Source organism: Oratosquilla oratoria, chromosome 10 (genome assembly GCF_046742065.1).
Source record: "Oratosquilla oratoria isolate Oo_2021 chromosome 10, ASM4674206v1, whole genome shotgun sequence".
NCBI classification, from domain to species: domain Eukaryota; kingdom Metazoa; phylum Arthropoda; class Malacostraca; order Stomatopoda; family Squillidae; genus Oratosquilla; species Oratosquilla oratoria.
Genome location: NC_134786.1, coordinates 39,350,019 through 39,360,018, shown reverse-complemented (window position 1 = coordinate 39,360,018; position 10,000 = coordinate 39,350,019).

Genomic DNA, 10,000 nt, shown 5'->3' with positions numbered 1-10,000 from the left:
TACTGCATACATGATCCAATCTGGTCGGATCCGACCTAGTCTGTCCGGCGCCCTCAAGACCAGAACGTACCTTGAATGGGGTCTCTAAGGTTGTTGGGTAAAGACAATGACTTTCCATTATCGCCAAGATAACGATTAGCGTTCAGAAAAGTGCCAGTGTGCCTGGGCACTGATAATAGAGATAGGTGAAATATTTGCTGGGTCAATAGATGTGCTCGTGGGGAAGTTAGATGTGGGTGCACGAGGTACAGCTTGGGCGATAAGAATAGAAGTGGTGGTGAACTTACGCCAGGAAGCGCTGAGTAGCTGCTGCCGAAGCCGTCACCTTTGCCCTATTATGTGGTTTTGGGACTATAGGGGCAGGTAGCTAACAGTCACTTCTTGGGAATCGGGAAGGAGTGCGGGATTCGAACCCATAACTAAGCGACTGCAAGACCAGCGCGCTTCCGATAAAAATAGAAGAAAGTGGCCGTGAGGAACCTACGCTAGGAAGCGCCGAGTAGCTGCGGCCGAAGCCGTCACTTTTGCCCTACTACGCACTTCGACTATTGGGGCAGGTAACAGTAAATGCTGGGAATTGGAGACGAGTGCGAGATTCGAATGTATAACTGAGCGAATGCGACACCAGCCCGCTTCCATTAAGAATAAATGTATGATTATTCTTAACGAGGTGATATGATATTACAAACCAAAGTATTCCCAGCTCTGATGGCTTTAGGTTCAGATACAACTCAAGATTATTGTATGAGAATGTTCCTTACTCTAGATACAATAGAACTAGCTTATGCACAAAATAAGACTAACTAGCTTTGGGAAAGTATAGATTCTGAAGGCCTATGGAAGTTATATGATAATTATTTTCTTTGCCATGCACAGGTATCTACCCCCCAAAAAAAAAAAAAAAATCCTAACCTGTCATTAGATTCCACTAACGACCCTTAGTGACTACCCGCGCACCACTAACTATTAACTACCCTTTTCTTACTGAGCCAAGTAACAACAGGAAAGCCTCCGGTCGCCCTCCACTTCGATTTGTCCTTCGACCGGGAGAACCACACTGATCAGATATCAGCGAAGTCAAAGGTAAGTTCCCAAAGGATGAGGCGAACCCAATCATTGCTTTCTAATAGACAATTATGCAACACTGGGAACCATAAACGGTAGTCTGGTTGGGATGGGGTGGGATGGGAGGGAGGAAAGGAGTGAGGGAGGCAGGGGTACGGGGAGGACAGGGGGGGAGAGAAGGGTGAGGGAAGTGGTAGAGATGGGGAGGAAAGTGGTAGAGATGGGAAGGGAAGGGAAAGGAAGAGGAAGGAGGGAAAGAGGATAGGAAAGCAAGGAAAGGGAAGGGTTCGAAAAAAGCAAGGGAAGTGAAGAGGTCGAAAAGAGGGGAAGAGAAATGAAAAGAATGGGAGGGAAAGGGCAGGGAAGGAAAGGAAGCGGAAGCGGATGGGGAAGTAGGGAAATGAAAAGGATGGAAAGAACGAGAGAAGGGCAGGGGACGAAAGGAAAGAGAAAAAGGAGGCGAGGAAAGGTAAAGGAAGTGAAATGAAGGGGAGGTAAAAGGAAAAGATGAGAAAGAAAGGAATATGAAGGAAAGGAAAAGGAAGGCAAGGGAGAAGGACAAAAGAAACGGGAGAGGGAAAGTATGGAGAGGGAAGGAAAAAAAAAAAAAGGAAATGAGAAAAGAGATGTGGGAGGAGTACCAGTAAAGGAGAGGGAAAGGAAACGGAGCGTAACGGAAACGAAGAGAGGGAAGGGAATGGATTTGGAGGGAAGGGCCGAGAAAGGGTCTGGAAGGACGGGTCCCAATGCAGGTCAGATGGTTGAGGCACGTGTTGTGATGGACCAAACGTAAGAAGAAAAGGGTGAGGAGCCTACACCACGAAGCGCTGAGTAGCTACGGCCGAAGCCGTCACCTTAGTCCTAAGGCAGATTTCAGTCACTACTGGGAATCAGAGAGGAGTGTAGGATTCGAACCCTCAACTAAGTGAATACGAGACCATCACGCTTCGGATTACATCACCAGAGCACGCACTGAAGGGGAGAGGTGTCCTATATGTAGGTTCGGACGGGTATTCACAGGTGAGTGTTATGAGGACTGGGTACCAAGGTGGAGGGATATGTGACGATCTGGTGAGTATGGATTTGTTCCGGGGACGTGTGTAGACCAGGATGAGCGGATGAGGAAGCTGTTGATGCTGATGTACTGACGAGGGCGGGGCAGTTGCCGGGGGTGGAGGGGACACGCTCGAGTAAAGATAAAAGGGAAATGGATGAATAGGATGAGGGATGAGGGTAAATGGACACAAAGAGGTGGACATGGGTGGTGATGACTATCAGTAAGCTGGGTCAACCCATTTAATCCCATTCCAGGAAGTGGGGAGGGGGGGAAGGGAGGGGGATTTTCAATCACAGGAGATGGAGGTGTCTCGTGGGGTTAGTGTAAATGGGTTTTGGGGTTTATCACGTATGCTTATGGGACACTTTATTGGTTCGTTCTTACTAAGGTCATTATATTTTTGCGATAGTTCTTGGATCAGATGTTCTATTTGAGATAATCTAGTTTTTTTCTGGCTAATATCAGACGATTTTATTCAATTTGGAGAAAGCTCTGCCTGGAGTGAACTATCCACACTATGTATGTATATATATATATATATATATATATATATATATATATATATATATATATATATATATATGCACACACATATACACACACATCCGACCTAGATATGGATCAAAAGATCTCCTGTCGGCATGCTCCGCCTTTGTAATCCTTTGTAATATATATGTATGTATGTATATATGAAAATATCCCAGTGTCGGAGATATTAAACGGATGAAGAATAGAATTAACTGTATATTTCGACAACGGTCATACACACACACACACACACACACACACACAATATATATATATATATATATATATATATATATATATATATATATATATATATATATTAAAATTCTTCTATTACTCCTCGTTTGCTTCCTCCACCTTCAGTCTTGTCATAATATAGTCAATATATATATATATATATATATATATATATATATATATATATATATATATATATATATATATATATACATATATATATATATATATATATATATATTGTTAAGCCTTAATGATTCACTGCAGGACCGGCCTATCCCCTGAGGAACGATAGCCTCTGTACCTCGCCACGGTGTCTTGATCCGGCTTGGTAAGGTTGTAATCTATGGTGAGAAGTGCATGTGAAGATTTGGTATGCTGGAATGGCTGTGGCTTTGAATGAAGTATCCACACACACACACACACACACACACACACACACACACACACACACACACACACACACACACACACACACACACACACACACACACACACACACACACACACACACACACACACACACACACACACACACACACACACACAGTTGGTAGAGCACTGAACTGCCACAATAGTGGCCCGCAGTTCTGGGTTCGAATCCTGCCCAGGGCCGAAATTATTTCGGTACCGCTGCGCTTCGGGTCGTTACTCTGACTCTCGTGGGCGGGGAGTTGGGGTGTGTGTGTGTGTGTGCAAGGTCATAGCATTACCCATAGATCGGACCTACGAGCTCTGAGCTCTCTTCCAGGAGGGAAATAGCTGTCGATCACGAGTCCAACACGTGATCCAAAGACCAAGTGAATACACACAGACACACACGCACGCACACAGTTCATAGGATTACGTCAGGAGCTTCAGCTTACAGATTGGGAGGCAAAATTAAGCGAAAAACCTGTAGATCAGATATGGGGAATATTTCAAAATACGCTTAGTAAGATGATTCATACTTACATCCCGTTTAAGGACAGAAGCCCCCCACCCCAGATTAGGCTCGCCCAAAATGGCTTGACAAAGAAACTGAAAAAAGTATTGCTAAAAAGAGACAGGCTTATAAGAAATACAAGTGCTCGGGTGCACCTAATGACTATCAAAGCTATGTAATAATACAGAGATATTTAAAAAAGACAATAAATAACGAAAACGACAATACGAAAAAATCATCGCTGATGAATCCAAAGAGAATCCCAAATAATTCTATATTTACTTTAGAGATAAAAAAGATATTAGGGATTACATTGACCTACTATTATCTGCTGACGGTCACCTGAAATATTCAAATGAAGGAATGTGTGATGTTTTAAACAATTATTTTAGATTAGTTTTCATAAACGAAACGTCTCAAAATGAACTCCAAATTGAAACCTGTGAAAAGTCTTGTGTGAACTTACTACGGTAAATATAACAAAAGAAAAATTAAAAGGTGTATAGAAAAACTCAAATTTAACAAAACACTAGGGCCTACGGTTGGCCAAGAATCTTTAAGGAAATGGCAAATGAGATTGTTGTTCTATTAGAAATTAATTTTCAAGAAATCCATCATATCCGGAGATGTCCCAAGAGATTGGAAGCTAGCTAGCGTTACTCCCATATTCAAAAAAGGTGACAAAAAGAAACCAAATAACTACAGGCCTATAAACTTGACTTCAATCGTAGGAAAAAAGATGGAAACTATCATTAGAGATGCTATCGAATACCATTAAGAAAGTAACTGTTTGATAAATGATAGCCATGACTTAATCGAATTCTACAACACAGTCATCTCGAATTATGATAAAAGATACAATATAGATTTGATATATCTAGACTTTACAAAAGCTTTTGATACCGTCCTCCACGAAAGACTACTTACTCAATTAGCTTCACACGGAACAAGTGGTAGCTATTAAGTTGGATTAGCAATTGATTACATGATCAGAAACAGAGAGTTGTTCTAAATGGCAAAACTTCTAGATGGAAAAATGTTGCGAGTGGAATTCCTCAGGGTTCCGTTCTTGGGCCACTTCTATTCATAATATATATAAAAGATATAGACCACGGACTAAAATATCTTGTCTCAAAATTTGCTGATGATACAAATCTGTGCGGAATGGCAAATGATCATTTAAACCAATTAGATATTCAAGAAGATTTAAGTAAACTACAGCAATGGTCTGAAAAGTGGCTAATGAAATTTAACACAAGTCAGTGCAAGGTTATGCACATAGGTAAAAATAACAGTAGGTACGATTACAAGTTATTTGGAAATTCGTTAACAAAAGTGGATAGTGAAAAGGATCTCGGCGTAATTATCAGTAACGATCTCAAATCATCCAAGCAGTGTATTTCAGCCCCTGAAAAAGCAAATAAGATTTTAGGACTCATTGCACGATCTTTTGACTTCAAAATTCCATCACTCATTAACAAGCTATATACATCGTTCGTTCGTCCACAATTGGAATATGATGTTTCCGTATGGTCACCGAATCTCATTAAAGACATTGACAGATTGGAAAAATTACAACGGCGAGCCACAAAACCGATTCTAAATATAAAAAATAAATCATACAAAAATCGACTAAAAGATATGAATCTATTTTCCCTAAAAAGCGTTGAGTCAGAGGTGACTTGATACAGGTCTTTAAAGACTCTAAAGGGAACTGACAACATTAAAAGTGGCGAATTTTTTCACACTATGAGAATCCGACAAGAAATAACGGTCTCAAACTGTCAGGATATAGATTTAATTTGGAAGTGTGTAGAAACAACTTCGCCAACCGTGTTATTAATGAATGGAATAAATTTCCTGTAGAGGCAGTGAAATTTAGTTCAGTTCGAAGCTTTAAGATTTGTTTAGGTAAACAGCTAAACAGGATGCTGTAATGGCTGCCATTTGTTTTATATTATTTGTTTATTTGTTTGTTATTATTTGTCTGTTTGTTTATTATTATTTATTTGATTCTTATTTATTATTATTTATCTGTCAATATATTATTATTTACTATTTACCTGTTTGTTTTGTTATCTAACTTTATATATCTATTTATCATTATTATAATTTTTTCGCATCTGACCTAGTTATGGACTAAAAGGTCTCCTGTCGGCATGTTCCTTTGTAATTCTTTGTATATAATATATATATATATATATATATATATATATATATATATATATATATATATATATATATATACATATATATATATAATCTATCCGGCTACTCGACTGAAGGTGGATGTTACGGATGGATGGGTGAATGGGTAAGTGAAATGATGAATAACTGAGTAGAGGGTACAGTTGGGGATGAATCGCGGATGAGTTGAGTCAGTATTCAAATGAGGTTTCAAACGGGCTGGTGAACACAATGATTGTTTTCGATGGGGGACATTTATGCAACAGGGACGGCCAATGAGTCGAACGCTTCTTCAGAGGCTATGGGGGTCAATGAAAACCAGTAATATGGGGGTGGAGTGTGTGGGTGAGGAAAGGTTTGGCGTGTTCTGGAAACTGGAATGTGGAACTGGAATGGCTTGGAATGAAACGATGTTATGATAAAAGATAATGCAAATTTTCCACGGAAGTAATGAGGTTGTCATCGAGTCTCTTTGTGGAAAAAAGCCGGACATGAGCAACCGTCACAATCACGCCTATGTTAGTGTCATTGTTCCCAAACTTGCCATTGAGCATTTCACAGTCAGCGTTTGGGATTTGTAATTGGTTCGTTGCTGTGGTTCCCAATGAATAGCCTTTTAAAGTCAATGGTTTCCTTATTTGTTATATTGTTGTTGGAGCTTTTGTCCTGAATGGTCTGTTTTTCGATTTTTAATCGTTCCCTTTCTGATGATGCGGTCATTGTTTTTTGGTCAACTTGATTTCTGTTGTTGGTCGTCCGGGCCTTTGTACTCCCGGCGTTTGAACGATGGAGCGGTGGAATAGTGAAATGGTGGAATAGTGGAACGGTGAAACAGTGGAACGGTGGAATATTGGAAGAGTGAAACATTGGAACGGTGGAATATTGGAAGAGTGAAACATTGGAACGGTGGAATGGTAGAATAGAAAAATGGTGGAACAGTGGAAAGTGGGACGGTGGAATAGTGAAACGGTGGAACTGTGGAAAGGCGGATTAGTGGATCGGTGGAACGGTGAAACGGTGGAATGGTGGAATAGTGGGATGGTGGGACGATGGAATGGTGGATCAGTGGAATGGTGGGACGATGAAAGGTTGGAACGGTGGACCAGTGTAATAATGAAACCGTGGAGCAGTGGAATGGTGGAACGATAGAATAGCGAAATGGTGGAACAATGGGACAGTGGAATAATGGAATGGTGGGATGTTGGAACAGTGGGACGGTGGAACGATGGAACTGAGACTGATATGGGAAAAAAAAAAGGGGAGAAGAGGGAAGAAGAGACGAGAAGAGGAGAGGGCAGGTGTTAGGGGGAGTAAACTGGGGGGGGCAGGTGTTGGGGGGATTAAGGTCGGGCAAGTAGGGACGTAAAGTGGGGCCCTTCGTGGACCGTAAAGGGGTCGGGCCCCTACTAAAGGGGCCCCGCCAGGTATACGAAACTGGGGTCTTGAGCGATGGGCCACATTTGCTATAGATTTAATGCGTCTCTTGCGGTCGACAGGCAGTACCGTGTACGTGCACCTCCGTAATATATATATATATATATATATATATGTGTGTGTGTGTGTGTGTGTGTGTGTTTGAATAATAAAACTGAATATATGTTCACACATACACACGTACATTAATACATACATTCGTAAATACATATATGCATGCATGGATGCATTGATTTATGATACATCCAAACATAAATATGTACATACATTATTGAAAACATGAGCATATACACAAAGTACAAACATGCATACATATATACAAAGAAGCATATATACATGTATGCATGAATGAATGAATAAATATCGCACACGAGCATAAGTATATACATACATACATACATACATATACATATAATATATAAATCTGCATATTTGTACGTATACGTATATAAGGATATATACATATATGCGCCACTGTTTATACACGAATGAGTATACATATACAAATATCAACGGAGTATAGTGATGCTTTTATTATTTATATGGATTATTTATATCTGCATATACAAATTGCCAAAACTACACTTACTTAGCACAAATCTTTGCAAATATAAACAAACATAGGACCACAAGTGGCCGCTGAGAAATTAAAACAACAAATCACGCAAAGAGAAAATCTTTCATAAGAACTTAGATTTCTAAATTTTCAAGTACGAATGTTGACGCAACGATTTTAGTACAAATAAACTAAGGATGAGTTTCGCAAATTACCGGCTTCTCTTCCTCTCTCTCTCTCTCTCTCTCTCTCTCTCTCTCTCTCTTCACGCGTGTGCACACACACTCAAACACACATACACATGCACACACACACACACACACACACACACACACACACACACACACACACACACACACACACACACACACACACACACACACACACACACACACACACACACACGCACGCACACGCACTCTCTCTCTCTCTCTCTCTCTCTCTCTCCCTCTCTCTCTCTCTCTCTGTGTGTCTCTCTTCCTCTGTTTCTCTCTCTCACTCTCACACACACACAATCAAAAACTCTGACCACATGATTGCAAAAGTAAAGGCTCGAAAAACATTAACTGCATTAGTTGGAAACACTCTCCCCTCCTGATGCGACGACTACCACAACCAAAGCAATGTATATACAATATCATTCCCGTTGACTCGCTTTGACACTGACTCGCGTATAAAACGTGATTTTTACGTACGTGGAATATTTGAGGATTTGAAGCTAGTATTATCTATAATTTCAAGACGGCCTTCTAAACGGTATCAGGTTCGACGCAAAAAAAAAAAAAAAATAGTAATAATAATAATAATAATAATAATAATAATAATAATAATAATAATATGTATATATATATATATTTAGTATATATATATATATATGCTATATATATATATGTATATTGTATATATACACATATATGTATATATAAATGAGAGGGAGGGTGGGAGGGGTGTGGAGTGTATTTAGGGATGAAATGGGTGGGAGTGTTTTTATGCCTTTCCCTTTTTGGCTACCTCCCTTGGAAGGGGGAAAAAGCCTTGGTATATGTATATGTATGTATGTATATATACATACATATACATATATATATATACATATATATATATATATATATATATATATATGTATATATATATAATATATATATATATATATATATATATATATATATATATAATATATATATCCAAAAAAGATCACAACACCACGTGATCCAAAAGATTGCTAATAACCACAGGGAAAAAAACGGAAAAGAAAACTAGAATTCCCAAGCGCTTTCGTGATATTTCACATCTTCAGGGGATGTGAAATATCACGAAAGCGCTTGGGAATTCTAGTTTTCTTTTCGGTTTTTTTTCCCTGTGGTTATTAGCAATATATATATATATATATATATATATATATATATATATTTATATATATATATATATATATATACATACATATATTTATGTATATATACATATATATGTATATGATAAAATAAATTAGAATAAAATAAAATAATGAGATAAAATTAGTAATTAAATTAATAGATTACTAAATAAAATACAACAAAATAAATAAATACACAAAAAAGTAAATAAATACATAAACAAATAAGTAAATAGATAATGAAATGTAGAATGAAATAGAATAAACAAAATAAATACACAAGATGCATATATAAACAAACAAGTTAATAACTGAACAAAGCAACTAAATAAATAAATTAACAAGTAAAAACTTGTTAAACGCGATCAGCTCTCTTCACTTATAAGTACTACACCGGCCGGTATATTCTATGTACTTCAGCGCTTACGATAAGCTTATAATGTCGCAAAAGGGTCACATCAAGTTTATGACCCCTTGGAAAACATCACCCACTCTAGTACTCAAAAGTGGAAGCAAGTGAAGTTCTACACACACCATGAGATTTTATTCAGACGAAAGCTGAACTCAAGCCAAGGAGGTGGAAAAAAGAAGACCCGGGTCTAGTCTGATCGGTTTTGCTTACAGCTTCTTCAGAGCGCA